The 28000-nt window shown below is 46.2% G+C and overlaps 1 pseudogene across 1 annotated transcript; it reads right to left on the bottom strand.

Annotated features, from left to right (window-relative positions):
• Positions 1-27334, bottom strand: LOC308169820 (L-fucose kinase-like; annotated as a pseudogene). The gene is made up of 15 exons: positions 27285-27334; positions 26682-26790; positions 24927-25028; positions 24366-24539; positions 20053-20126; positions 15884-16239; positions 14548-14764; positions 13816-13982; positions 12600-12827; positions 6903-7046; positions 6075-6194; positions 5636-5823; positions 2690-2789; positions 1007-1231; positions 1-72 (listed from the first exon to the last, which is right to left on the bottom strand). The product of its transcript is annotated as an L-fucose kinase-like (transcript).
• Positions 27335-28000: the final 666 nt, after the last annotated feature.

Below are 28000 nucleotides of genomic sequence, written 5' to 3'. Positions count from 1 at the left end.
TCAGGAAGGCTCCAGCAGTGAGATCCCCTCCATGTCCAGCTCAACTGAATGGACAGTGAAGTCTCCAAGGCCCTGTGATACACAATAGGCAATGCTGGTTTGTTTTGGCTCCATAACAGGGTTCCTACAAGTTTTAACAAGTCAAATGTAATACCCTTTTAGGCCTTTTTCTAGACATCTTTGAATAGAATTTTAGACCTGTCGCAACATCACAGCTTTTTGTCATCCTCGAGGTGATGAAATTAGGGATTTCACTGCCATACAGATAAAAAAGTCTGAAGGATAATTAATATAAAATAAATAAGTCAGATAATTACTCAAAAGTAAATGTATTAACATTAACAGTTAACTGTAGAAAGTCACTTCAACGTGAAGAGAACAAAGTGCACAAAAGCTTCCTTGCAGGACAAGCTTTCATTTTTATCTTATTTTTCTCCTTTTTTAAATCTCATATCACCTCATTTTTTTTTATTTAGGGTTTAAAAAAATCCCTTATATTTAAGCCCTTTTTAGGCCTTATAAATCGGATTGCTGGATTTGAGACTTTAAGGCTTTTTACGACCGGCGCGGGAACCCTCATGTAAAGACTGCCAACCAGAAGTTGATAGATCAGCTCTCCTCTTGGAAAGATCAAGTAAACGTTTATAAGCCATTTGATGGCCTGCAAATACATTCATCGGAAATTCTACGTTCTAGATTCTAGAGCTCCTACATACATGACACAAACAACATTACCTTAATGACATGAATAAGTGCTCAGTAGGATATATGAATGCAACACACCGTAGCATAGCGTCACCGTGTTCTTTACTGAGTATCAACAATAGACAAGAGCAATACATCACAGATATAGGCACATCAATTAGGCTACACATCACAATCACAGAGCAATCGATCACACATGCATTTCCATAGTCACAAGCAATCAAACCCCGAGTATCCCAATTACCCCTATGTGTGGACACAACAATAGTGGCAATTTCCGTTCCTCTCCCTCCGTACTCACGTGTGTGTTGGTGAGGATGTGCCTCACTGTCTCCCCCTGCTGGGGCTGGCGGGTCAGCAGGTAGAGGAAGCCCCCCCCCCCCAGCGCCGGCCAGGCTCTGCCCCAGGGCCAGGGGGCGGAGGGCGTCCATCATGGCCCGCACGGCGGCCGGCTCGCACCCGGGAGCCATCACCTTCTTCTGCTGCCAGGAGCGCTCCAGACACGCCCCCAGCCTGGTCAGAGAACCTTCCAGAGAGAGAGGGAGGGGGGAGGGAGAGAGGGAGGGGGGAGAGAGGGAGGGAGGGAGGGAGGGAGGGAGGGAGGGGAGAGAGGGAGGGGCAGTACTCAAGTTGTAAAAGTAAATCAGGGGGGATGGTGGATTTTATCATATGGACAAAGTTTTAGCATCCCCACAGCGTCAGTGACTTCAGTGTCAGTGACTTGGTAAAAATGTCATTGCATGTGTGTGTGCCCCCCCCCCTCGCACACAGTATTTTACTCAATATGCTCAAAACTAAATGTTGAAATAGCAGTAATACCACGTTCATTGATAAAATGACATAAGGGATGGAAAGGGGGGATGGCAGTTTTAGAAGGGGGATGATTTTCTTACTGTTTTTATTTCAGGGGGGATGCCATCCCTGCTCATCCCCCCACAACTCGATTGCTGGGGAGGGGGGAGAGGGGGACACTTCAACAGAAGAGAATATAAAACGTTTCCCCATCAAAAGTCCCTGTTCATGCTAGCAAGCACATTTGCATTGTTATCTGGCTGGTCTCATGCTCAGTATGTGATTGTGTTCAGTAGGGCTGGGTTCAAAAAATCGATTTCCCGATTCTGAATCGATCTTCGTTAAATGAGCGATTATCGATTCATAAATCCCGAGATCGATCTCTTTATTTTATTATTATTTTTTTGTTGCTTGCAGCTTCAACCCGCAATGAGATCTCGTGGCCAGATCTCGCGCTACAAGAATTTATCATATCTCACGTAACGTGAGGTCTCAACCCTAAAATCTAAAAACATGGCGATGGCAGGGACACTCAAGTCACCACCAGGCTTAAAGTCAGATGTCTGGGTGCATTTTGGATTTAAAAAATGTGACGATAGAGATGAGCTGGACAAAAGCAAAGTCATATGTAAATAAAAAGTACATTCATGTAACTGCTTTGGAGTCAATTCATTGATATGTTTAACAATGCTACATGTTATAGGGTTCCTTGAACCATTTATAGCATTAGTTCGGAGAATCTCTTTCATATTCAAGCAAAAAATGTATATTGTAACTAGATCGAATCGGAATCGAATCGAATCGGGAGCTGTGAATCGGAATCGAATCGTTTTGGGAAATCAGTGGCGATACCCAGCCCTTAGTGTTCAGTTTACGAGTTCCGTCGAAAAGCTCATGTGCAGTACGGCTGAGGTAGGGCCCTATTTTTTTATATCGATTTTTTTATGTCATTGATTTGGTCACTTTTGAGTCACGTTGTGTTTGAGTTAACCAAAACCGTGGCTTGATTTGAGGGGGCGTCTCTCACTCACTCACCCTCAGTCTCACTCTCACTCACTCACTCACCCTCAGTCTCACTCTCCCTCACTCAGTCTCACTCTTGGGGTTCACTCTCAGTCTCACTCTCTCTCACTCACTCACCCTCAGTCTCTCTCTCACTCACCCTCAGTCTCACTCACTCTCTCTCACTCACCCTCAGTGCACGCACGGGCGCACTCCTCAGCATTGTCCACCAGCTGTTGAGCGTTCTCCACGATGGCAGGGAGGCGGCTGTACCAGCTCCGCACCACATCCTGCCAAACACAACACAGTTTAGGTAGGCTACCCAATATTATCTCCCGGTCTCAAATGGTTAACAAGTGTTAGTGACAGAGAGAGGTAGATTAGAGTTAGGTAGAGGAATGTAAAACGATCAGATCTAGGACAGACTTAATCCCTCATCCCAAGATATTGCTGAAAGGTGACCTTTTTATTGATGTTCAATTACTAATATTATGTCAAACAGATCATTTCTTGAAGTTGATCACAGTACCAGACTTCAGTATTCAGTATACAACCTGTATGTATTTAGAATGAATATAAAACAACAACAAAAAGTGGTGGAAAAAAAAGCCATCAATAAGATTAAAGGAACAGCTGATCTTGATGCTCTTGACCACAGATGTAGAAAGATAAACTCTATTACAATGCCCCCTGGGATAGGGAATCTCAAACCCTTGGTTCTAAGAACAGCACTTAGGTGGGGTTTGAGAAACACTCAGCTCAGTCAGGACAAACCTTAACATGGTATTGACTCACATTAAAAACTGAGGTTTAGGGACGAGGGAAGAGTGATCAGTTTAGGACCTGTGGCTTCCCCTCCTCATCTCCTTTCCTCCACTGAAGTATCAGGACAGTCACAGGACAGGACAGGTAAGACAGTATTATTCCAGGTGGGCATTTACCACCGTTTTTGTTAGTCTTATCTTTAAAGAAGTGCAGATGAGCATAAATGAAGTAGATAAGGCCACTCTTAACTTATTTTGATTCCTTTGTTCAATAATTGAAGAGAAATTGCAGCATTGACAGGAAGTGTTCTATTGCTACTGTATAATGTAAACAGGAAGTGGTCAGAAGTGGTATTACTGTGAAAGACACAGGAAGGACGTGTATGTTAGTGTAGCGACTAGATAGAGCCAAAAATAAAAAGTTGCAACAAAAGAAACCTGTCTGGTTTCTGTATTGTAGACAGGAAATCATGTATGAGACAGACAGCCAAAACCATGGGTTGCCTATTCACTAAGACATTGATGTAGGATTGATAGTCATCATTATTTTGTAGAGATATAGTCTCATCCCTGAGAAATAAGTTTACATGCACACCATATTCCTGTATTAATCAGAATATGCTCACTAGTCGGGTAAGAGTCATGTAAACACGTGCAGAACCGGATTAAGGCCATAGGAGAATATTTGGAGAATATTCCGAATAAGACCCCTGGCATATGCCTGTTTGAATCTGAATATTGTGACATGTATACACCTTAATCGGAAAATGTCGCTTTCCGGAATATTCAGTCACGTCTGCGCATGCTCGATTCGCAGGGAATCCTGGGTTTTGTTGTTGTTAGGGACAGCATAGCAAGCCACGATGGCGACTAGCAGGAGCCAGCTTTTCTGGAGTGAGGAGGAGACTGCAGTCTGCATTCAGATAATTAAAGATTTAAATATCATGGAGTACATAGATGAAAGAAAACATAGAAATAGTGACCTAGTGATCTTTTAAAAAGTTTGTGAGGGACTGAAGGAGGGAGGTTTTGTTAGAACAGTCAACCAGGTGAGACACAGGGGGAACACACTCAAGGTGGCTCTGGCTGGCATGAACGGCATAAGCTGGATACACTTGTTCGCCATTTCTTCTCGCTCTTGTCTTCCAATGTTGAGGACAAAGTGGATCAGCAGGAGTGTTGTAGTTAAATTGTGGTTCAAAAGCGCAAGTAGGAGAACACAATAATGGAGGACTATGTTGGAAACAAGCATTGTGGCCTAGCTGTGGGTTAACGCCCGCTCAACGACCACAACCAAGCTACCAACACTAACGTTACTATAGTAACAACTATTTCCGGATGAATTCATCATTTTTAAGACGGGGGCTCGAATCCCACTTCTGACATACACTTTTTACTGCATTTCGTTGTCTGATGCTTGTACTCTGCAATAAGTTGAATCTAATCTAAAAATGTATGTTTAAAATGATGGCATAGGCTAATTTATTAGAGAACTGACATAACTACAATTGTGTTTGAAGCCTTTCTGACTAGTAAATGATGTTCTTCTGACCCTGGATTTGGCATAGATTATTATTTCGTATGATTACTGATGGATAGATGATTCACTTACTTAGACAGATGGATATATTGCAAATCGATTTGCATGAAGGCTTCTGTTAAATGTCAAGAAAATAAACCTTCAATTAAAATCAACCGCTCTCACCTGAGGCAAGGTTCAAACCAGCCAGACTATTTGTTTTAACCTTTGAAAAGTTTATTGAACAAATTGTGGAAATACCAGTTCATGCCCTACGTGTGGAAACAACGAATCAAGCTTTTGAGAAGACAAAAATCTTCCTTCTATAGACAGACGCTCTCCAGAGACATGATGAGTTAATGTGGGGTTCAGAATGAAAAAAACGGTAAATGGACTGACTTATATAGACGCCTTATTCCAAAGCACTTTACAACAGCCTCTCATTCACCCATTCACACACACATTCACACACCAATGATGACAAGCTACCATGCAAGGCGCCGGCCGGCTCATTGGGAGCAATTTGGGGTTCAGTGTCTTGCCCAAGGACACTTCGACATGTGCCCAGCCGGGGCTCGAACCGCCGATCTGCCGACCTTGCGATCATTAGACGGCGGCTCTACCTCCTGCGCCCCAGCCGCTCCCAAATGGAGGAACCAGAGGAGGATCAGGGAAATAATGACAACCGGATTTCCTGTGTAAGCACATCCCTCCTGTTCTGTCTATAGAACACAGAAGCCAATTGTTGAGCACACGATAAGCTGGAAGCACAGGAACCATGTCATCTGTCAGAGGAAGGAACATGTCTGACTTAAGAGACAAGGCTTCATATCAGTAAGAGATGTGTGACTACCTGCAGTAGGTTCCGTGCTAGCCGTGTCTTGCCGGTGTAGACCAATAGGAGGTGTTGCTGTAGAGAGACCAGGAAGTCCTGGGACAGAGCAAGACGTTCCACTTCCACCCGGAGGGGGAGACACGCTTTGGACCGTGCCACCTTCACCCCCCCCACTAAACCCCCCACCTGGTCCTGCCATCCACCACCTAGGAGACGGTGGGAGGGACGGAGGGAGAGAGGGAGAGAAAAACACAAAGAGAGAAGGGGGGGGTGGTGAATACTCACCAGCGAACAACCTCAAGCCCCAGATTCAGATGGCAAACATGATCAATGTGCAACACAGTTATGGAACAGAATGAAAACACCTCCAAACCCCACATTCAAATCAAACGAAGCCTTCATGCATATAACTTTGTGTGTGTGTGTGTGTGTGCATCTTGAGTGTGTGTTATCTGACCGGTGGTTAGCATCTGCTCTAGGTGCAGGACAGCGTGGATGAGGGAGTCTGTGTCGTAGGTGCGGCCGGTGCATCTGTACACAGCTGCCAACACCGCCCCCGCCAGGATGCTGCTGGTACCTGCAGGTAGGAGAGGAGAGGAGAGGAGAGGAGAGGAGAGGAGAGGAGAGGAGAGGAGAGGAGAGGAGAGGAGAGGAGAGGAGAGGAGAGGAGAGGAGAGGGGAAGAGAGGAGAGGGGAGGAGAGGAGAGGAGAGGAGGGGTTAAGGGAGTTGCATTCAGATTCTTTGAGCATTTTGAATGATTCTTTCTTTACCTATTTTTCTTTAACTCCACAAAGATCAAATTACGGATGGGAAAGAGAAGTAAGAAGGGATAAAGCACAGCTGAAATGTACATGTCAGACTTTACAGGAAGTAACGGCTTGTTGTTCCCTTGTATTAACATTCTTCTGGCATTGGCACGCAATTGCTCGAACGCATTTTGCATGACAGTGGACAAGCGTGTTGCGTGTGTCAACCTTTCCTCTCAGAGGTAATAGCCCATAATAATAGACCATAACAATAGACCATAATAGAAATAGACCATAATAGACCATAGCCTCCTCCCAGCACCATGGCGACCTGTGTCAAAATAGTATTTGAAAAAAATTCAAATACTTTGAGCGTTTGCTTTAACCTTATGGGTTTGTCTTTGCACTTTTGGGACTATTGCATTGGCTCCACTGCGCTAGACCAACTCAGTCAAACCCAGACTGTTTCCACCCGGGTCTGACGGCTCTCTCTCTCTCTCTCTCTCTCTCTCTCTCTCTCTCTCTCTCTCTCTCTTACCCAGTCCAGAGCCGTGGGGCAGCAGAGACCAGCTGTGGATCTCCACCCCCCCTCCCCACCTCTGCAGCAGCTGCTCCTCCAGGGGCTGCTGGGAAGGGAAGGTGACCAGGCCGCTGCACACACACACCGCCTTCAGCAGGGCACCTGACACACACACACACACACACACACACACACACACACACACACACACACACAATCAATCAATCAATCAAAATCACACATCCAACAGTAACCTTATTACACCACTCTCTGTGTCACATTTATCCCTAGGGATACATTTTTATCCTTAATGACAGACAACCACCCTCTCTACCGTCCATGCCTCCTCCTCCCCAATCCCATCAACCTGTGTCGAGTCACTTGCCACATCCCAATCTCATCTATTAATCTACACTTTAGCCACACGATTGTCCATAAGTATAAGTATGAAAAATGTAAATAAACGTACTTTGATGTGATGCAGCAGGTCGTCAGCTTTTCCGTGTCCCAGGAATTGAGAGCCAATGTACCGTGATTGAACACGGTCATCCTGCCAAAACCGAATGTGGACGTCGAGCTGTTTCGTTTTTGTTGACTGGTTGAGAGACTCGTCAAACATCAGCACAAACTGGCCAGCCTTGTTAATGGTGTCAATGAGCTGCTGCTTAAAGTATGGTGCTATCCCGAATCTGATTATATATCCAGTTTTGTCCTTGCCACAGGAGAACGTCTTGGCAATGTCCGAGTCTGGAAACATTGCCTTGAAAACATCGGAAATGTTTTCGTTTGAGTTCTGTGAGTGGTGTTTCACCGCTGTGTCGAGACACCATATAATCTCCGCACGCAGTGTTTGTGTGCCGCCCAGAGCCAACCTGATGTCGGCAAAAGACGAGGCAGAGGTGGCTGCCCTGTTAGTAGCCACGGTCGTAGCTGTAACGTGAGCTTCATTGGGTGCGGCTGGTGTAACGTCGGCAGTAGATTTAGGTAGTGTTGCAACGGCAGTAGCACAAACATTTACAATAGAGAGCTGCCGCTCTCGGTGACCAACGGCGGCCTTGTGGCTAGCGCCATGCATGTGCGACTTAACCCCGTTGATCCCCATCGATGCAACACTTATTTTCTTTTTACATATACAATACGCCTCCCTGATGTTACCGGCGACTGGTTGCAGGCAGCCATGGCTTAAAGTCTGGCACATCCAACCAGGACTCCGCAAATGTACACTTTACCATTGTTATTTTTTTACACTTTCCACTTGGTTTCTACAAAATGATTCAAAGAAATTCGTTTTCGTCTTTCGCTCTCAGGGCGTCATGTGACGTAACCTCGGGGTTATGCATTACGTTAAAGTTTCCGGTTCATCTTAGTTTTTTTAATAAAACTAATAAATTCACGACCTTTTACTAAAAGTTTTTAGGACAAACTCTTTGGACAGAGTCTAATTCAGAAAAATACATACAAAATTCAAGACCTCATAAAATCGTGATAAGACTTTTTAATACTTATTAAGGGTCTTGATTTTCCCAAAATCGATTTATCAACTTTTAATACTTTTCAAGACACCGCGGACAATGTGTGTGTGAATGGGTGGATGAGAGGCCGTTGTAAAGCGCTTTGGATAAAGGCGCTATAAGTCAGTCCATTTACCATTTCGTAAATTCGCTCTGAGAGCGCCGGAGCGCACAGTGTGTTCAACGGCAAGGGACCAAGTAATTTGATTGGACAAGAGGCATTCCATGAGTGCTGATCAGATTTCCAGAGCGAATTTACGAAGGCAGCCTATATCTTTTATTGTGTCATTTAGAATGTTGGAATGTATAGAAGTTCTGATGCTGTTTATCACTACCATGACAACGGATGTAAAACATTCAAAAGTAAGTAACTTCAGCTCAGTGCAGTGCAGTGTTCTACATTCATTTGCAAACATGGACAAAGAGAGAGAAGATATTGAGAGACAGTGGGAGGATATAAGGAGTGCTATGGAGGCCTTGGAGAAGAAGGAGGAGGAGATGGAAGGAATGGAGGTGGCCCTCTTTGAGGAAAGGAAGCAGCTCAACAGAGACAACATGGTGTTGAGCAGGAAGCAACAGCAGATGGAAATAAAGGTAGAGTGGTGGAAAGAGAAGACAGACATCTTATTGGAGGACAGTGAGGAGTTGAGGGCAAAGGAGGAGGCCGTTTGGAAGAAGGCAGAGGAGGTTGAGAGGAGGAGTGAGGAGATGGAGAGAGAAAGGGAGGTGATGGAAAGAGAGAGACAGGAAATGCAACAACAGCGTTTGAAGAACAAGAAAGAGGAGGAACTTCTGAGGAAGGAGAGAGAGGAGATGGCTGAGAAGGGAGAGAGGCTCTGGCAAAAGAGGCTCAAACTAAACAGAGCTCAACAGGAGCACATGCTCAAAACATGGAGCAACACTGATGCCCTGACTAACCAGAGAGGACTGCTGGAAGAAGAGAGAGAGAAGTTAAAGGAGAGGGAGAGCAAGATGAACTTGAGAGAGAGTGAGGAAATGGAGAGGATGGAAAGAGAGAGACAGGAAACCGAACAGCAGCGTTTGAAGAACAAGAAAGAGGAGGAACTTCTGAGGAAGGAGAGAGAGGAGATGGCTGAGAAGGGAGAGAGGCTCTGGCAAAAGAGGCTCAAACTAAACAGAGCTCAACAGGAGCACATGCTCAAAAAGCGTTTGAAGAACAAGAAAGAGGAGGAACTTCTGAGGAAGGAGAAAGAGGAGATGGCTGAGAAGGGAGAGAGGCTCTGGCAAAAGAGGCTCAAACTAAACAGAGCTCAACAGGAGCACATGCTCAAAACATGGAGCGACACTGATGCCCTGACTAACCAGAGAGGACTGCTGGAAGAAGAGAGAGAGAAGTTAAAGGAGAGGGAGAGCAAGATGAACTTGAGAGAGAGTGAGGAAATGGAGAGGATGGAAAGAGAGAGACAGGAAACCGAACAGCAGCGTTTGAAGAACAAGAAAGAGGAGGAACTTCTGAGGAAGGAGAGAGAGGAGATGGCTGAGAAGGGAGAGAGGCTCTGGCAAAAGAGGCTCAAACTAAACAGAGCTCAACAGGAGCACATGCTCAAAAAGCGTTTGAAGAACAAGAAAGAGGAGGAACTTCTGAGGAAGGAGAAAGAGGAGATGGCTGAGAAGGGAGAGAGGCTCTGGCAAGAGAGGCTCAAACTGAACAGAGCTCAACAGGAGCATATGCTCGAAACATGGAGCGACAGCGACGCCCTGACTAACCAGAGAGGACTGCTGGAAGAAAAGCTGGAAAAGATGCAGACAAGGGAGAGCATTATGAATGAGAGAGAGAAAGAGGAGAAAGAGAGAGAAGAATTGAAGATGGACAAAAAACCGAGGGAGGAAGCTCTGACAAAAGAGAGGCAACGGATGGTGAGTGAAAAAGAATGAATAGAACGAGATATAATCTACAGTAGTCTATAGTCTGACATCTGAGGCTGTGTTATGGTTGGGGGGAAATGTGTAGGCTATACCTTGACCTAACTACCATGATCTGCTTCCTGATTTGTGGACCAAAGTCACTACTCTGACTTTGCATTCTACCTCCTCTTCTTCCACCAATCACCTCTAACCCCCTTATGTCCTGTTTTGACTTTGTTGCAGGTGAACATGGGCCATAAGGATCACCTAACGGTCACCACAATCGCAGCAGCCTGGGCCCTGAATACCAGCCTCCACTCAGAGAAATCCCAGCCAGCAGGCTCAGGTAATACATCCCATACACTACATGAGTGTGTGAGGGTTTGTGTGTGTGTGTGTGTGTGTGTGTCCATACAGTTCATTATCAAGGTATAACAAAAGAGCTTAAAGTATTATTTCCAGTGGAGTGGGGCCTATAGACTAATATAATCAGCTGAGCTCACTTGACATTGGCCCTGCCTGAATACAGTGATTCTGTTGCAGGAGATGGCTTACTGACCTGATTGGCTAAGGAACTGGAGAGGAGAGGAAGGAGCGGAAGACAAACTTATTATTGATAACAAACTTGATTATAAATGCTTTCACCATTTCATCTGTGACTACTTTGAACTGCAACTAGGGAGTTACTATGGCAATTCTTGAATGGCCAAGTCAATCTTTACATTTAATCCAATTGAACATAATTTCCTGATAAGAGTTTAGGCAAAATGATCTAAAAACAAACAAGTGAAGATGGCTGCAGTACAGGCCATCCCCAGACAATACCCAGCATCTAGTGAGGTCAATGGGTTGCAGATTAGTTATTGCAGTTATTGCATAATCCAGGGTTCCCGCACCTTCTGAAACATCAAATTCAAGCACCTTTCAAGGACTTTCAAGACTCAATTCCCTCAAAGTCAAGGACCCAACACGGCATAGTTTGAGACGCATCTAGATGAGAATTGATATAATAGGAACTATCCGCTCACAGACAACAATTAAAAAGAGAGGCTTGAATGTGTGAACACTAGATGGTCTCTTGCCTTCTCTATCACAGAACAGCAAAACAATATATTGTGAAATATGTGTAAAGTTAAGCAATACAGAGACTTATTTACTAGTTGACGAGCTAAGAAAAACATTTTTGAATATATATTTTTAAAAATTAGAGAGAGAGAGAGAGAGAGAGGAATTCAAGCACTTTCAATGACCCATGTCTATTTTGAAAAACTTTTAAGGCCTTGATATTTTTTCTCTCAAATTCACAAACTTTCAAGGATTTCAAGGACCCGTGGGAACCCTGCTGACTGTTCACATAAGTTTTATTTCAATTTTCAAATAAGAAAAACCCCTGACCCGACATGTACTGTACTACCACACCACTCCTCCCTCCATCCCTCTCCTCTCTCCCTCCTCCCCTGTCCCCTGCTTGCTTCCTCCCTCCATCCATTTACATTTAAATTTTTGGCATTTAGCAGACGCCTTATTCCAAAGCGACTTACAATCAATACATTTGAATACTAAGCATGTGAATCAGCAGTCCACTATTCGTTGCAGGAAGAGTACTCTAGCTCGGGCCCGGGGCCACTGATAGAAGGAAAAACCTTCTCCTATTATCGCCTTCTACTAAATCATTTTTTTATTTTTTTTATTTTTATTTTTTATTTTACTGGAGAAACTGAGAAACAGTACAAGGGGGGCAATAGAAGTTCTTAGGGACACAGTAGAGGGGAAAGCGGGTGTCTTTAGGAGACGTAGTGGTGAGGGTCAGAAGATGTCTCAGGAGGAGCAGTTAAGATGTAACCTGAAGAGATGGGTCTTCAGTCTACGACGGAAGATGGGTAGTGACTCTGCCGTTCTGACAGCCGTGGGGAGCTCATTCCACCAGCGGGGAGCCAGTGTTGTGAAGAGACGTGATCGGGCAGCCCGACTGCTGTGTAGAGGAGGTGGGGCCAGTCGGCCAGCCGAGGTGGAGGAACGGAGTGAGCGGGCAGGGGTTTGGGGGGTTACCATTTCCTTCAGGTAGGCAGGGGCTGTCCCTTTAGCTGCCTGGTATGCAAGCACCAGGGTCTTGAATCTGATGCGAGCTGCTATCGGGAGCCAGTGCAGGGTGCGAAGGAGAGGGGTGACATGCGAGTATTCTCCCTCTCTCCTCTCTCCCTCCCTCCTCCCTCCCTCCTCCCCTAGCCCCTCCCTCCTCCCCTAGCCCCTCCCTCCTCCCCTCCCCTCTCTCTCCTCCCCTCCCCCCTCCCCCCTCCCTCCCAACCTCGATGGAGGGAGGAAGCAAGCAGAGCCTCACCAGGTGCGTGCGGCTGACAGTGGTCCTTCAGATCCTCCAGTCTTTCACAAACGGTCTCCATGGCGACACCGCAGTCCATCCCTCCGCTGGAACTGACCAATAGCAGGCGGGGCTCCTTGATGCGCCGAGCCCTGGCGCCGATGGGCCGCCTCCCATCGACCCTCACGGCCACGTTGACCACGGAGCCGCCGTGTTCAAAGGCGATGGGGGGCGTGTCACTCCAGCCACCTGGGGGGGAGATTACTGCTGTTGACTGGTGGTGTGTTCATAAGAACTTGTAATAATAATAATAATAATAATAATACATTATGGTCAAATGCCCCCTCCATGGCTGTTCTCGTTTAACAGATGGATGGTAAATGGACTGCACTTATATAGTGCCTTTATCCAAAGCACTTTACAACAGCCTCTCATTCACCCATTCACACACACATTCACACACCAATGGCGGCAAGCTACCATGCAAGGCGCCGGCCCGCTCATTGGGAGCAATTTGGGGTTCAGTGTCTTGCCCAAGGACACTTTGACATGTGGCCAGCCGGGGCTCGAACCGCCGATCTGCCAACCTTCCAATCATTAGACGCCGACTCTACCTTCTGCGCCACAGCCACCCCACATTAGACTTATATAGTGCTTTTCTAGACACTCAAAGACGCTTTACAAACTGAAAAGATCGAGTAGTAATAATAAAAAGAAACAAAATAAATAAATAAAAGAAAGTATAGGGGCGTAATTGAGGTAGTGCTGGGGACACATGGGAAGGGGAGGGGGAGAGGGAGAGGGTTAACTGGTGAAGGCGAGCTTGAAGTAGTGGGTTTTGAGGGCCTATTATCTCCAGGCTTACTGCTGTGACTGGTGGTGTGTTAACACTAGAACAGCCGTGCCTTTTTTACCTACTAAAAGAGCCGCCTCTTTACAATGCTCAAGCTGCTACTTACACACAACGACCACTAGTTGGCCATCTGTTCAATTAGCCTGCTTCCTACACAGAAAAACGGCAAAATAGCTTTATACTAGCTTATCCTGATGTGATTTTGAAAATGTAAGGATACTGGGTGGTAGAACGCACATATCTAGGAAAAGTCATGAAAGGAGGGTCCTGAAATTTGATAGAGTGCAAAGATATAACATTTTTCTTTAGTCACAGAGGTCAAATGACCCCTCATGGCTGTTTTAGTGTTCATAAGAACTGGTGAACCAGGCCTCTGCGACTCACCTGATAGGTCCAACCTGGCAGGACACTCCACTTCCTGCCACGCCCCTATGGGCATCACCTCGCCACGACCGATGGAGACGTACGCCTGTGCTGACATCACAGCTTGGCGTAGCAGCACCTGCCCAGCCCCCTCGTAGTGTCGCGCCGCACGCACTAGCAAGTCTGTCCTGTAGAGGGCAGCAACACATCCACGCAGTAGGTCACACTAACACTACTAATACTGCATGTATTATTGACTCGTGTAAATGACAAAATAATGATCTGTTTCCATTGTCGCAAACTCAAAGGCTGCATCACGATAATCTTGACCGGCTTCATTTCTAATACAGCCACTTTTGACTTTTGGATTTTTGTTGCAAGTAATTTACATCTAATTTAGGCTTAAGAAGGTACAGTATGTAACATTTCGAGCTTTCTAAAAGCTTCCTAATGGTTGTAACGACTCTACGTTTAATAATTAGCAATCAGGGAAAGAAAGAAATATTTCATGAACGAATCCTGTTTTGGTCCGGAAAAAGCACATTCAGTGTTCAGGTAGTCAGGTAGTGTGCTGGTAGTCATAGTAACCAGGTAGTGTGCTGGTCGTCATAGTAACCAGGTAGTGTGCTGGTAGTCATAGTAACCAGGTAGTGTGCTGGTGGTCATAGTAACCAGGTAGTGTGCTAGTCGTCATAGTAACCAGGTAGTGTGCTGGTAGTCATAGTAACCAGGTAGTGTGCTGGGTGGTCGTACCTGCTGAGCCAGTTGAGTCTCTGGGCGGCCAGGGTCTGCACCCCGCCAGGCAGGTCCCCCCGCTCCAGCAGAGAGAAGGCGTGGCTCCAGGCAGGGTTGGCGGCCGGCCCGCTCCTCAGACCCCCCCTGCCCTCCCCGGCCAGACAGCCCAGCACGTCAGCTATACAGGCCAGGCAGCGGGCCGCCACGCCCAGGTTCTCTTTGCTCCCTGCCGCGACTGGAGGTCCCAGAGAGAGAGAGAGAGAGAGGGTGGAGTGTTAAAAGGTGCGATCTCAAATTCATAGACAGAGCTTTGTGTTACTTTGAGATATCTATGTATCCCACTCTGAGCTCTCTCAGAATGAACCGATAGAGAGCAAAACGCAAAATTCTACGCTAAATACTGGTGGGAAGCCTGCATGACCCCATCGCCAGGAAGTCCTCGTTTTTAAACCAAAAATGTCTTAGAACCCTAGCCTCATGCCTAGTTCAGTGCCATTTTAATTATGCAATCATCTCATGGTACTGGAACCTCAACAAACCTCTGAAAACTAAACTTCAAACAGCACAGAAGAAATTAATTAGAGTGGTGTTGGGCTTCCGTTACAAAGCGCACGTTGGAAAGGCCCAATTCATGGAGCTTCAATGGCTGCCAGTTGAAGCCAGAGCCAGTCAGATGCGTCTTGTGACAGTCCACAGGGTCCTGAACAACAGAGCTCCGGCTTACTTTAATAATCTCTTTGAGAGAATAGCACACTCATACAACACTAGAGGAAGCTGCCATAATCTAGTCCCCTGTAGACACAGTAAAAAAAACAGGAGAAGTTTTGTTCACATAATACAGGCGCAGTGGAATGGAACAAGTTGCCTTTAAGCATCAAAGAAACTGACAGTACCGCAGCTTTCAAGGCTAAGATCAGAATACAGCTGTTTAGCAACATCCCACTGTAAACCAAATAGAGAGCTATAGGACAGGAGAAGGACTTGTATGTTCCAGGCTAAATTATATACGTCTTGGAAGTTTTTATGGACTTGTTGGTTGCTATTGATGCGCTTTGTCTTCCCACATCAAGGACCTGTTTGTCTGTCTGTTCTGTTGTACTGTATGACTGTATGGGAGTGTTGTACTGTATGGGAGTGTTGTACTGTATGGGAGTGGCTGTTGGTATGGCCCCTTCCCCTCGTGGCCCTTTTTAACACCAGGGACAGCGACGGAAACAAGTCACAGACTTTATCGCTCCATCCCTGACAATTACAAGCATCATTGTCTCCATCTATGTATTTGTATTATTGTCAATAATTCAAATAAAATAAAAAAAAATCGATTAAAAAAAACATTTGGAAATGAGCCACTCACTGGAGTCTAGTGTGCTCAGCAGCGCCTCCTGCTGGCCTCCCAGCACAGCAGCTCTGAAGCAGGGCAGGAGGCTGTGGTCACTGTGGCCCTTCAGTGTGTCCGTCACTCTCCTCCTCCCTGCCAGGAAGAACAGCTCCTCCCTCCAGCCCAGCTCCGCATCCTGGTCAGCCAGGGACAGCACCTCCCTGAGAGACAGCCTCCAGGCCCCCTGCCACTGCTTCAGCGACCCAGGCCCGCCCAGCAGCCAGCCGACGCCCTCCTCCAGCCCTACAGCGCCCTCTCTGGGCTGGAAGACCGGGAACAGGCGAGCCTCCAGGAGGGAGCGGGGTCCGCTGGACCCCCACAGCTCCTCAGACCTGCAGGGGAGGAGGGGGGAGGTGTGATGGGGGGGTAGTGGTGGTCTAGTGCAGCGTTTCTCAACCGGGGTGCCGCGGCACACTGGGGCGCCGCCTGGCTTCTTCAGGGGTGCCGTCAAATAATTCTATATTCTGACGTTCATATGAATGAATGAATAAATCTATAAATAAATAAATGCAATACATCATCAAAATCTGTCTCGCGCGCCCCTTTCCCATGTCACAATGTCAATACCGGGTTCAGCGTAAGGTCAGTGTGTCTGCAATTAGCCTGCATTGTTTTTTCATTTACCGCGCAAAGACATTTTCGAGAGCAATGAACAAGCAAACAAGCAGAATCATGGAACATGACAAACTGACAACAGATCATCCATCACAAGCTAGCAAGGATGCTGAATATTTTGTTCGGATGAAAAGTCACCATAGCCGTCCAGAACAATTAATGAACAGCTAATGATGAAGTGCGCCAAAGTTTCTGATAAAGCGTTGGAGGCTACCTCGTAGCCGAAATTATTGCTAAGGCGAAGAAGCCACACACTATAGCCGAGTCCGTAATATTGCCAGCATGCACAGCAATAGTTAATAACATGCTAGGCCCAGGGCCGCTTGGGAGATATGCGAGGCCCTGTGCGAAGTCAGATTTGCGAGGCCTTTTTTTTTTTTTTTTTTTTTTTATTATTATAAAAAAAATAAAAAAAAATCCCCCTTTTCACCCAATTTGGTAGCCAATTGAACCCAACCTAGCATCCAATTATCCCCTGCCTATTGCGTAGGATCCGCCGCACGACCCTGTGGCCGGCAGTCCCAGAGGAGGGCGCCAGGCAGACTAGCTGACTGGCTCCTCGAGCCCAGTACCGTTACTCCAGCACCAGACAGGGGCGGTGTTGCGCGACGGATCCTTGTCCGGAACTACTCCTATACCGCCCTCGGGAGCGGCCGCCCAATATGTCGCTCCCCGTGTGTGCCCCAGCCATATCCGGATCTGGCGAGCTGGGATACGATCCCAGTCCCCGGTGGGCAACTTGCACAAGTGGCCAGTGCTTAGACCGCTACACCACCGTGGGGCCGCGAGGCCTTTTATAAAGATGTAGGCTACTGTTATAACCGCGCGACACGCACGCACCGATATATTGCAAGAAATGCGCTCACATGCTGTGCTGATAGACAATAGCATATCTACTTAGTTTACAACCATGTTTGTTTCATTTCAAACCTTTTATACTCGTAAAGGATTAGGATTTAGGATAAAGCAGTCATCATACCCAACATTAAATACGCACAAGCCATTTTTGACATGAATAGAGATGTTACTCACCACCATGTAGGCCTATCCTTTATGTTGAAAAGCTTACAGCAAAAGCAAAAAGACATGTCCCGTTTTTGAGAGTACACAAGCCACTTTCTTTCTATTTTTTCCCCATTTGGTAGTTTTCGGAGAAATAAAGTTTCACTAAAGTTCCTGTTCTCATTATTTTTAGGATAACTAAATCCAGGTTTCATCTTTGGGGGACCTCTTCTAATGATCACTTCTGTAACTGTAGAGTCCATATGTACCGGCCAATTTACCAGGATCATCATACATGACATATCTAACACCGTAGGCTCGTCTTGCGTTCCATCACTCTCAGCCCTGCTGCTGCTCTGAGTAGCTCCATCTTCCGCCTCCGTATCCTCTACTTCGCCACTCCTGACCATCATCACCTGGGGCTGGGCAGCCCCACTGCTGCCGGTGTAGCAGTTGTCCTCCTCCACCTCAGAGACATCATCTTTGCCTCTCAGGGGGGGCTGTGCCGTGCTACTACTAGCATTGCTAGTGCTAGCAGTAACGTTAGCTTCTTCGGTGCTAACGGGAGCCTCACTTGTTTTTAGAAATGTTTAGAACGAACCTCTAAGCGAGGCCCTGAAGCCTTCCTTTCTTTTATTTGTATTTCTTTTTTCAGCACCCGATTAACATTTTCTTCCTCGGTCTCGTTCCCTCTGCATTTTGTCCGTTGCACTAAGCAGTCACTATGCACAACAAGTGTCAACGCGCGGCCAAAAATTATTTTCACGTTTCACGTAAGGTGTCATAGGGGGAAATTACTTTTTTCTGTTGCTAAGAATCTCCCTGTCCTACAGGTATGCTAGATTTTAGATGTATGATTGACTATGATTATCACATGTGTGAACATTTAGAAATGTATTAAAGGCAAAAATAATAATATGGTCCCTTGCCTGGCGCTTTGGAGGGCCTCGCCAGCCAGGGTACCAAAAAAAAAAAAAAAAAAAAGAAGTTTTTTTTTTCTTTTTTACCCTGCCTCACGCGAGGCCCTCCAAAGCGCGAGGCCCTGTGCCACCGCCCCAGCTAGCCCCCCCTTAAAGCGGCCCTGGCTAGGCCCACAAGCTGCAAAAGAGATAGCAAAGGTCCTGCTGTCTGACTGTACAATTGGAAGGCAAATCAATGACATGTAAAAGGGTCCTATCCTAGGTTCCCCGCTCCCGAAAAAGGGTACGATCGGGCAGGGCAGTCTCGCTCGCCGGCAGCGTACGGAGGTGGTTGTTCTATATGGATGATCGGTGACATTATTCTCTCGTCCGACTTCGGAAGCTAAGCAGGGTTGGAAAGTTCGGGAAATAACGCACGGTTTCGTTTTCATGCAATGAATTTAATACTTCCAGACAAGGATGCGCGCAGCGGGAGAGAGAGACGCATTTTCTGGCTTAATAACTCTGCATCCCCGGTGTTTACGTTGAATGGACTGGATAGGTGTTTCCAATCAAATGTGGGAATATGAAAATGAATGTGTTCCATAAATTCCCGCGTTTGTTCGGTCACTGTGTCATGTTTATACAGCACGGTTACGTGCCTGATGCCTTTGATGCACACTTGCCTTTTTCACTCCCTCCTCTCTCTCTCAATAATAATAATAATAATACAACTTGTATTTGTATCAATAGCCGCTGAGTGTGTGTGTGTGTGTGTGTGTGTGTGTGTGTGTGTGTGTATGTGTGTGTGTGTGTGTGTGTGTGTGTGTGTGTGTGTGTGTGTGTGTGTGTGTGTATGGGGCTGTCTGGGTGATGCAGTGTCGTTTTTGAATAGCTATATTTTAGACTGGGGTGCCTTGAGATTTTATCGACTTTTGAAGGGTGCCGTGACTGAAAAAAGGTTGAGAAACGCTGGTCTAGTGGATAGTGAGTTGGACTTGTGATCGGAAGGTTGTGAGTTCAAATCCCGCCTGAAGCCACACCACTACTAGTGTGCCCTTGGGTAAGGCACTTAGCCCTCAGTTACTCCAGGGGGAATGTCCCTGTAATTCGTAATTGTAAGTCGCTTTGGATAAAAGCGTCTGCTAAATGGCAAAATTTAAAATTAATTATTATGTTCTGCTCATCCACCTGAGTACAACAGCTAGTCACATACTGTATCATGTTTTCAGTTTGAATAAGATGCAATAATACATAGTTTATGCATGCAATAGTGGAAATAGCTAATTGTTTTCATATCGACAATGCGTGTACAGCCCACACAGATCTTGTAGAGGGATGTTAAGTAGTTATACTGAGAGTGGTGCTGCTGCTCCCATTCATGTCCCCTGGCATGGCTACATGGCTACATGGTAGCTCCCCGCCAGACAAAGAAAGCTCAAGAATGGAAATATTACTGAAAAAAGTGTCTAGATGAGCTGGGTTTCAGGTTTAAGGCAAGGTCAAGGGTCATGTTAAGGTTAATGTTAAGACAGGGGGTGGGGTTAGTCTCTATTCATCTCTATGGTGGTTAGTCTCTATGGTGGTTAGTTTCTAAGATGGTTAGTCTCGCCACGCTATCAGTCCTACTGTATCTCAGTGCGGTCGTAGAGGTCTCTCCAACTGTGGTTGAGGAAGGTAGCAGTTCCATGGTCAGAGGCGACCTAGAGGAGAGGGAGGCGTGGGTGAGAGGCAGGGGCGGAGAGACGGGGGGTGTCTCAACTGTCTCTGCTCTACTCCTCAGATCCTTCTTAGCTGCACTAAGGAGCACCATAGGAGATATTTTCTGCCTGCCCTAATAAGACTGTACAACTCCTCCTCTGGCTGGCTCGATGGGGGTGATCAGAGTCAGGCTGGGGGATGTTAAATACATTACATTTTTACATTTTTGGCATTTAGCAGACGCCTTATTCCAAAGCGACTTACAATCAATACATTTGACTAAGCAATCCACCAAAATCATCAATCCACCAGTCGTAGCAGGAAGAGTAATCCAGCTCAGGCCCGGGGCCATTGATAGAAGGAAAAACCTTCTTCTATCACTTAGTCAGGTTCACTATGTTTCAATTTAAAGTTTCGTGGGAATTTTTTGGGGATTTGCTAATCTATACATTTTTGGAAAGGGCATTGTATGAGGAATCAGAAAATATATGTTTCCATTTGCACAGATGTCTGAAAGGCGGCCATCTTGGCATTTACAAAATGGCCGCCATAATACACACGTTTTGTAATATCTTGGCTTCTAAATAAGCTAGAACATTGATTTTAACTGCTAAACCTACATTTTCAGGGTCAATGAATCCAATGGTTGGAGTTACAAAGCAATTTTTTGTATTCTTCTTCTTAAAAAAATAAAGTATATGGGCACAGGCAGCCATTGCTCTGCAGGATCCATAGGCTAATTGGATCCCCTGCAAAATTGGTACTCCAAACATGAGGATGGCATGCTTAAACCAACAACCACAGACGTCCTCCCAGCCCCAAAGTCCATCATTGAGATGGTACAATGCAAATGCAAAACTGACTGTTCTTCTGGCAGTTGTTCATGCAGAGCTAAGAACTTAGCCTGTACCGACATGTGCAGCAGCCAGTGCCAGAACGATGACGATTCCCAAGCTGTGACGCACGAAAGTGATGATGATGAACTAATCTAACAGCCCAGCTCACATTGGCACGCATTGGACTCGCCATTCACATATCACATCACACATAGCATAAACGCTTATACATGGTCAAGAGACACAACCCGCCTGTCATTACACATAGAGTAAATACACATCCCACAAACAGAACAACCAGCACACCATACACTCCCCACATTCCTCCCATTCATTTATTTTGTTTCATTCCCTATTTTTATCATTAAATATGATATACGGAGCTTATTCTCCATGCCGCACCCGCCTTGAAGTCCTGCCTGAGAGCGTTCCTCACTTCCTGTTTGCGCCAACTCAAGATCCCCAAAATCTGGCGAAGAGCCCTAGTTGTTGCGATCCCTAAACCGAATAAGCCTGAAGGGGACCCTAAGAGTTACCGTCCCATCTCTCTGTTATGCATCCCCTTCAAGATCCTCGAGACGGGGCCGTCTTTATAGACCTGACGGCTGCCTACGATACCGTATGGCATCGCGGCCTCACCTGCAAGCTGCTCCGCCTGCTGCCAGACAGGCACATGGTCAGAATGATCATGGAGCTCATCCGTAACCGCAGCTTTACCCTTACCACCGGTTGCGGACAGCTAAGCAGGCTTCGACGCCTTAAGAACGGCGTCCCTCAGGGATCGGTCTTGGTCCAGGATATCTACACCTATGACCTGCCCAACACACTCTCGCGGAAGTACGCCTACGCAGACGACCTTGCAGTGGTGTACTCTGCTGGAAATTGGCAGTCTGTGGAGGGAATTCTGAGCCAGGACATGCAGACACTAGTGGCATACTTCCGGAAATGGAGATTGAAGCTTAGCGAGGCAAAGACGGTGTCGGCTGCCTTCCACCTTAACAACAGGGAGGCTAAATGTGAGCTTAGAGTATACCTAGATGGAACTCCCCTGCCATGTTCCGCTGAGCCAATCTATCTCGGCGTGACATTGGACAGGACGCTCACGTTTCGCCGGCACCTCGAGTCACTGCGCAAGAAGTTAACAGCTCGTGTGGCGTTGATGAGGCGACTGGCTGGCTCAGGCTGGGGCGCCGGCGCAAAGACCTTGCACACGGCAGCCCTAGCCCTCCTTTATTCAACTAGTGAATACTGCGCCCCAGTATGGTCTCGCAGTGCCCACACCCGCCTCATCGACTCGCCTATAAACGAAGCCTTGCGGTTTGTGACAGGATGCCTGCGTCCTACCCCCGTGGACAACCTTCCCATCCTAGCAGGCATCCAGCCCGCAGGCCTCTGCCGCATGGGAGCCACAGCACGTCTCGCCTGCCGGGCCGTGGAGCTTAATAACCATCTGCTCCACGATAGGCTCACTATAACAGCGGAGCCCTCCCGGCGTCTCAAGTCGAGACACCCATTTGTGCCTGCCGCACAGGATCTCAGGCAGCAATGCAGAGATCTTAACATCAGTGCGGCAGGATGGGCGGATTATATGTGGCGCGCGGAGTGGGAGGCAAACACCTCCAAACTCCGCGACCATATCCCAGTCGCCGGCCCTGAGCCCCTCGGGATGGACTTGCCAAGGCTATCCTGGGTGAGGCTCAATCGTCTCCGGACCGGCATCGGGCGTTTCCGCTCATCAATGCACAGATGGGGCTTGGCCCCAAATGCGTCGTGCGAGTGTGGCGCAGAGGACCAAACCGCGACCATGTTATCCTGGATTGCCCGGTGTACCACCCACCCAACGGGATGCATGTTCTGTCGGTACTAGATGACGAGACGATGACGTGGCTTCTGGAGGGGTGTCCAGAAATATAGCCCGGGTGAGCCCCTCAACCAGGTCTCGGGGTGGTAAAAGGGTAGCCCCTCGGCCCCGAGCATGGTGGAGTGGAGAGGAAAACAACTACCCATACGCCGAAAGAAGATCATTAAATATGCCATTAGGCTAAAGATTTACCTGCCTCTGTATTGCCTTACTGGTTGCTGGCTGTTGCCATAACATCCAAAAATGTATAGATTAGCAAATCCCCCCCAAAAGCCAACAAAAGTTTAAATCATAACATCGAGACTATCTAATGCAGGAGGTTGTCGTGATCATACTGTGGTCTGTGGACTCACGTATGGAAGTAATAGAAAAACGACAATTTCTTAAAGTATAGGTTACACATTTTTATGTGATGATATAAAAATTAAAAAATAATAGCTTTGTAACTACAACCATTGGATTCCTTGACCCTGAAAATGTAGGTTTAGCAGTTAAAATGTTCTAGCTTATTTAGAAGCCAAGATATTACAAAACGTGTGTATTATGGCGGCCATTTCTTAAATGCCAAGATGGCCGCCTTTCAGACATCTGTGCAAATGGAAACATATATTTTCTGATTCCTCATACAATGCCCTTTCCAAAAATGTATAGATTAGCAAATCCCCAAAAAATTCCCACGAAATTATATAACAAACCTGACTAACTGTTAAAAAGGCTTTGGAGGACTGAGTGGTCAAAGCGGCCAATCACTGGCCAGCAGAGGGCGGGACCAGGAAGTACGAGCGGAGAAAGAATACTGGCAGGTTGAGCAGGAATTACGAGCGGAGAAAGTTGCGAATACCTATTAGTTTAGTTAACCCATTAGAGTTTAGTTAAGTTTGTTATGTATCGTGAGTTGTGCGTCCACGATAAAGTGAGTAATCCTCCGTGTTTCCTCAGCATTGAGAGTAGTTCTGTGAGGTAGATAAATGTGTATTAGATGTTGAATGTTTGTCGGTTGGGGAGATTGCGTGATGTTATGACTGGCGCGTGCGCACTACTGCCCATATGCTGTACGTATGCTAGGTGTATGTTTGATGTGCTGTGAGTATGTATATGTATATATGTATATGTGTTATAGGGTAGATAGCATGTGGCATAGGTATATGTGTATATATGTATGTTCAGTGGAGTCTGTGTAATGTTCTTACAGTTGCATTCTGTTGTCTTTGCAGAACCACAAGTTCACGAATCCATTAAAGCCTTTGATGGTAACCTGGCCTGGTTGTTGTATCTATGCATAAAAGGACATCATAGTTCTAACTGGACTACCCACAGTGATTTGGACTATCCACCAGTCAAGTTTATATCTATATTTTTCAATCACCTTCTTCTAAACCTAACTTTTTTTTTTATACTGGACTGTTCTTACTGTGTAATGTTTCAGTGGTTTGACTTGAAAACATGCTTCACTGTCCCGTTACTGACGCAGGGCACTGTAATGACATCATGAGCTACCGAGTGATGACATGAACAAAGGAGAGCAAGAAAAAGCGTTTTGTTACCTCAAGATCATCAGAAGCCCCCAGTGCTGTATAAACAGTGAGCTTCAGATTTCCAAGTTGTACACGGTGTCCCTGGATGATGATGTCATTAGTTAAAGCCAGCTTCCGGAGGTGCGATGAGGAGGTCACCTCCAGGCCTGACAATAAACAACCTGACTGGAGCTCTAGTGGACCCTGGGGGCAAAGTTCAAAGGTTAATCAGTGACTTGAATCATTTTCGAGTATATCAGTCAGTAATATCAGCTGATGTTGATATGGTCCTAAAAAAAAAAGAATAGTTAAGTAATTACTTTTTGCATACAAGCCTCAGATATCCTAATGACAAGCTACTACATTTTTTCTACATTGAGATGATGTGAATGTTTGAAAAGGGGGTGAAGAATTTGTATAGGCGTTGTTAAGAGAAAATATAATATATAAACCTCTCTTTCTTTCATGTACCCCATCGGGTACAGATCAGACCCTCAATAAAGGAAGGATGCAAGTTTGAACTATTCATATAGTGAATATGTGAATATGTCAGAATATGTAAACAGGCTCTGAGACTGAACGCCTCCTGACCTGCAGATGGCAGTGTTGGATGACTGCTCCTGTCGACAGGCTGACGTCCCCCTCCAGCACGCTGTTGATCACCCTGCCTCCATCGTCCACACAGCGGGGGTTCTAGAGGGATGGACAGACATCAAGACATCAGTCAGCCGGAGTTTAGGATAAAATTCGCTTTGCTCTGCGTCGTTTGGAGCTGTGAGAACGCGCATTAGAAGTCGCTCCCGGAGCAAACAACCAACGCATGCTCCGCTTGAAAAGGGTGGTTTCGCTCCGGTTAGAAACGACGCATCGAGGCTGTCCATAGGAAAACAACAGCGCATGCGCGTTGATCTGGATAAGAGCGGGACGAACGGGCAATTTTAAAATGTTCTGATCAATCAACTAGCATGTCTGTTGATTCGATAACGTATGTTACTTCGTTTACGTAAAGGGCTGTGAGAACGCAAATCAGAGAAATAATGTATGCAACAATGTTACAATCTCATCCACTTGCTCCAGGTCACGATTCGGACTTTCATGTGAGAACATGACCTTAGATTCATAGATAGAGCTCCAGTATGGATTCAAAGGTTCGCTTTAAACATATTTTGAAGCTATAATATGACACATGTATACAAATAATGTCGTAAAACAACCTTGCTATCCTGCAATAATCAATGGGAATACTGTACATTATCATTAATTGAATTGACAATAGCAGTAACTAGTGCAGATTGTACCTTTAACAGTAACTTACAACTTGTTAAACTACATACAGTTTGATGGCACAGTAAACAAGATATGACATAGAAATAGGTTCAGGGTCAGCAGGAATAGGTTTCTATCTCTTGACATTGACAAGTCATTGCCTATAAACAGACTGCACTTACATAGCGCCTTTATCCAAAGCGCTTTACAACGGCCTCTCATTCACCCATTCACACACACATTCACACACCAATGGCGGCAAGCTGCCATGCAAGGCCCCGGCCGGCCCGCTCACCGGGAGCAATTTGGGGTTCAGTGTCTTGCCCAAGGACACTTCGACATGTGGCCAGCCGGGGCTCGAACCGCCGATCTGCCGACCTCGCGATCATTAGACAGCGGCTCTACCTCCTGCACCACAGCCCCCCTTCCTGCGCCACAGCCGCCGCCTATGAGTTTTGTGAATGCAAGGACTGAAATGAAGCATACAGATATTCAGAGGAGGTGTGAAGAACGCTTTTCAATTGAGGCTGGTGAACTGTCCTCCAGTTAAATACTCATCTAATACGCATCTATCAGCTCTGTGTCCCTGGCAATGAGACTCATACCCTGAAGGCCTTAGAATGTGGTTCTGGGGGCGCTTAGGTGGCGTAGCGGGTTAAGCGCTGACCATGTAACCGCAGGGTCCCCGGTTCGATTCCGGCCGGGGACATATCCTGCATGTCATCCCTCCTCTCTCTCTCACCCATCCTTCCTGTCTGAATCTTCACTGTGACTGTCAATAAAAAAGAAAAATATGAGTGGGACTGCACCACTCAGAAAAAATAACAAACAAACAAAAAAAAGAATGTGGTTCTGGCATCACAATATGTTTTCTCCGACACCTGGTCTTAAAACCACTTGACACACTCATGGGAATAAGGCTAGACAACTAGGTAGAACCCTTCCTCATGTCAACTAGCTTCAGTAGTAAATAACTGTCTGTGCCACAGCTGTGTAAAGTTTGTAGTCATGACTGTTTGTGACATGTGATGTCTTCTGAGTGTCCTGAAGGCGTTATGAATTAGGAGGGGGTTCCAGTACCTGTATGTGTGAGAGGGTGTCTGTCTCTGTCCCCTCGCTAGTCAGACGGGAAATATGCTCTCTCCCAGACATAGTCAGGTAGTCATAGCAACCACCTGGAACATAAAGTCTCGCGAGATTTAAATAAGCCTAGATTTTCCTTTAGCGACGTTGATGGAATACCCCCCTGTGTCCTCCTCACCTGTATTGATTTGACTGTTGTTGTTGTTGTTTTTTTTACTTTAGACCACATGCATCCTCTTTTAGTAAATGTATGTCTGTAAGTGGGCTGCCAAGAGTTAGTATCTAGGCCCGCTATACTACATTGCATTGGCTTTTCAGTTCAGACACAACCCATGAAAACTCCATTCAATTCTGCCAGAAGGCAAGGTGTAGTAATAAGCATTTCCCCATTACACGTCAAACTCTTTCAGATATATGAGGAAGTGTCTAGGGGAAATGTCTAGTGTTGGGAATTTGTCTGGTCTGGTGAATTTCTCGAAACATTCTAATCTTGCAAAACAAATAGCTTAGGTTGTTGTGTATGAGGTTCCAGACAGTCAGTCACCAACTCTGTGGTTGATATTGCAGATGGGGGACTCGAGCTGTCCAGGAGGGACTGACTCCCTCTCATCGATGACCGTGGAACTGAGCAAGGAGACTCTGGACACCATGCTAGACGGGCTGGGCCGGATCCGGAACCAGCTGTCTGTGGTGGTTGGAAAATGAGGACATTCACCTTTGGCTCTAGGGTGCATCTAAACACTCTAGAGTGGCCTATCGCCCTCCACTTCAACTGCATTGAACTCAAACCGTAGGGAAAGTAAAACCAGTATGGTGGATGCCTATAGAGAGATCAGCCGTCAGCTTTTCACCAGTCTGGTTTTCACATCAAAAAAGAGGAATCGCCTCTACTATTTGGCTTATGCACACTTTGTTCAGTAGTAGGCGAAATATTTGGAAATGGTGGAACAGACTCCCAGTCACCTGGGGAAGAAAGAAGTCACCATACACACACAGTGTTTTTTATTTTTTATTTTATTTGATGAGAACAGAGTTTAACATTAGCCGATTTGCATTCACCATTTTATTTCTTTTTCCCACCCCCACAATGACAACAGAGAAGAAAGGAAAGATACTACATTCCCCTATTGGCCTGTACTCTTTTGAATCAGCAGACAGTGGCAACAATGTCTTTTTATTCACTGTTTATTGTGTAAATAAATGAAGAGATTAACTCTGAAATCAGTCTGTGTAACCTACCCGATCACACAGGTCCACAATATGGCACAGTAAAGCTGAATTCATTATATAAAAAAAACTTCTGGCTCACGCTTGTG

This window comes from Nansenia antarctica (genome assembly GCF_963989245.1).
Source record: "Nansenia antarctica genome assembly, chromosome: 14".
In the NCBI taxonomy this organism is placed as follows: Eukaryota; Metazoa; Chordata; class Actinopteri; order Argentiniformes; family Microstomatidae; genus Nansenia; species Nansenia antarctica.
This window is presented reverse-complemented; position numbering and strand designations above follow the sequence as displayed.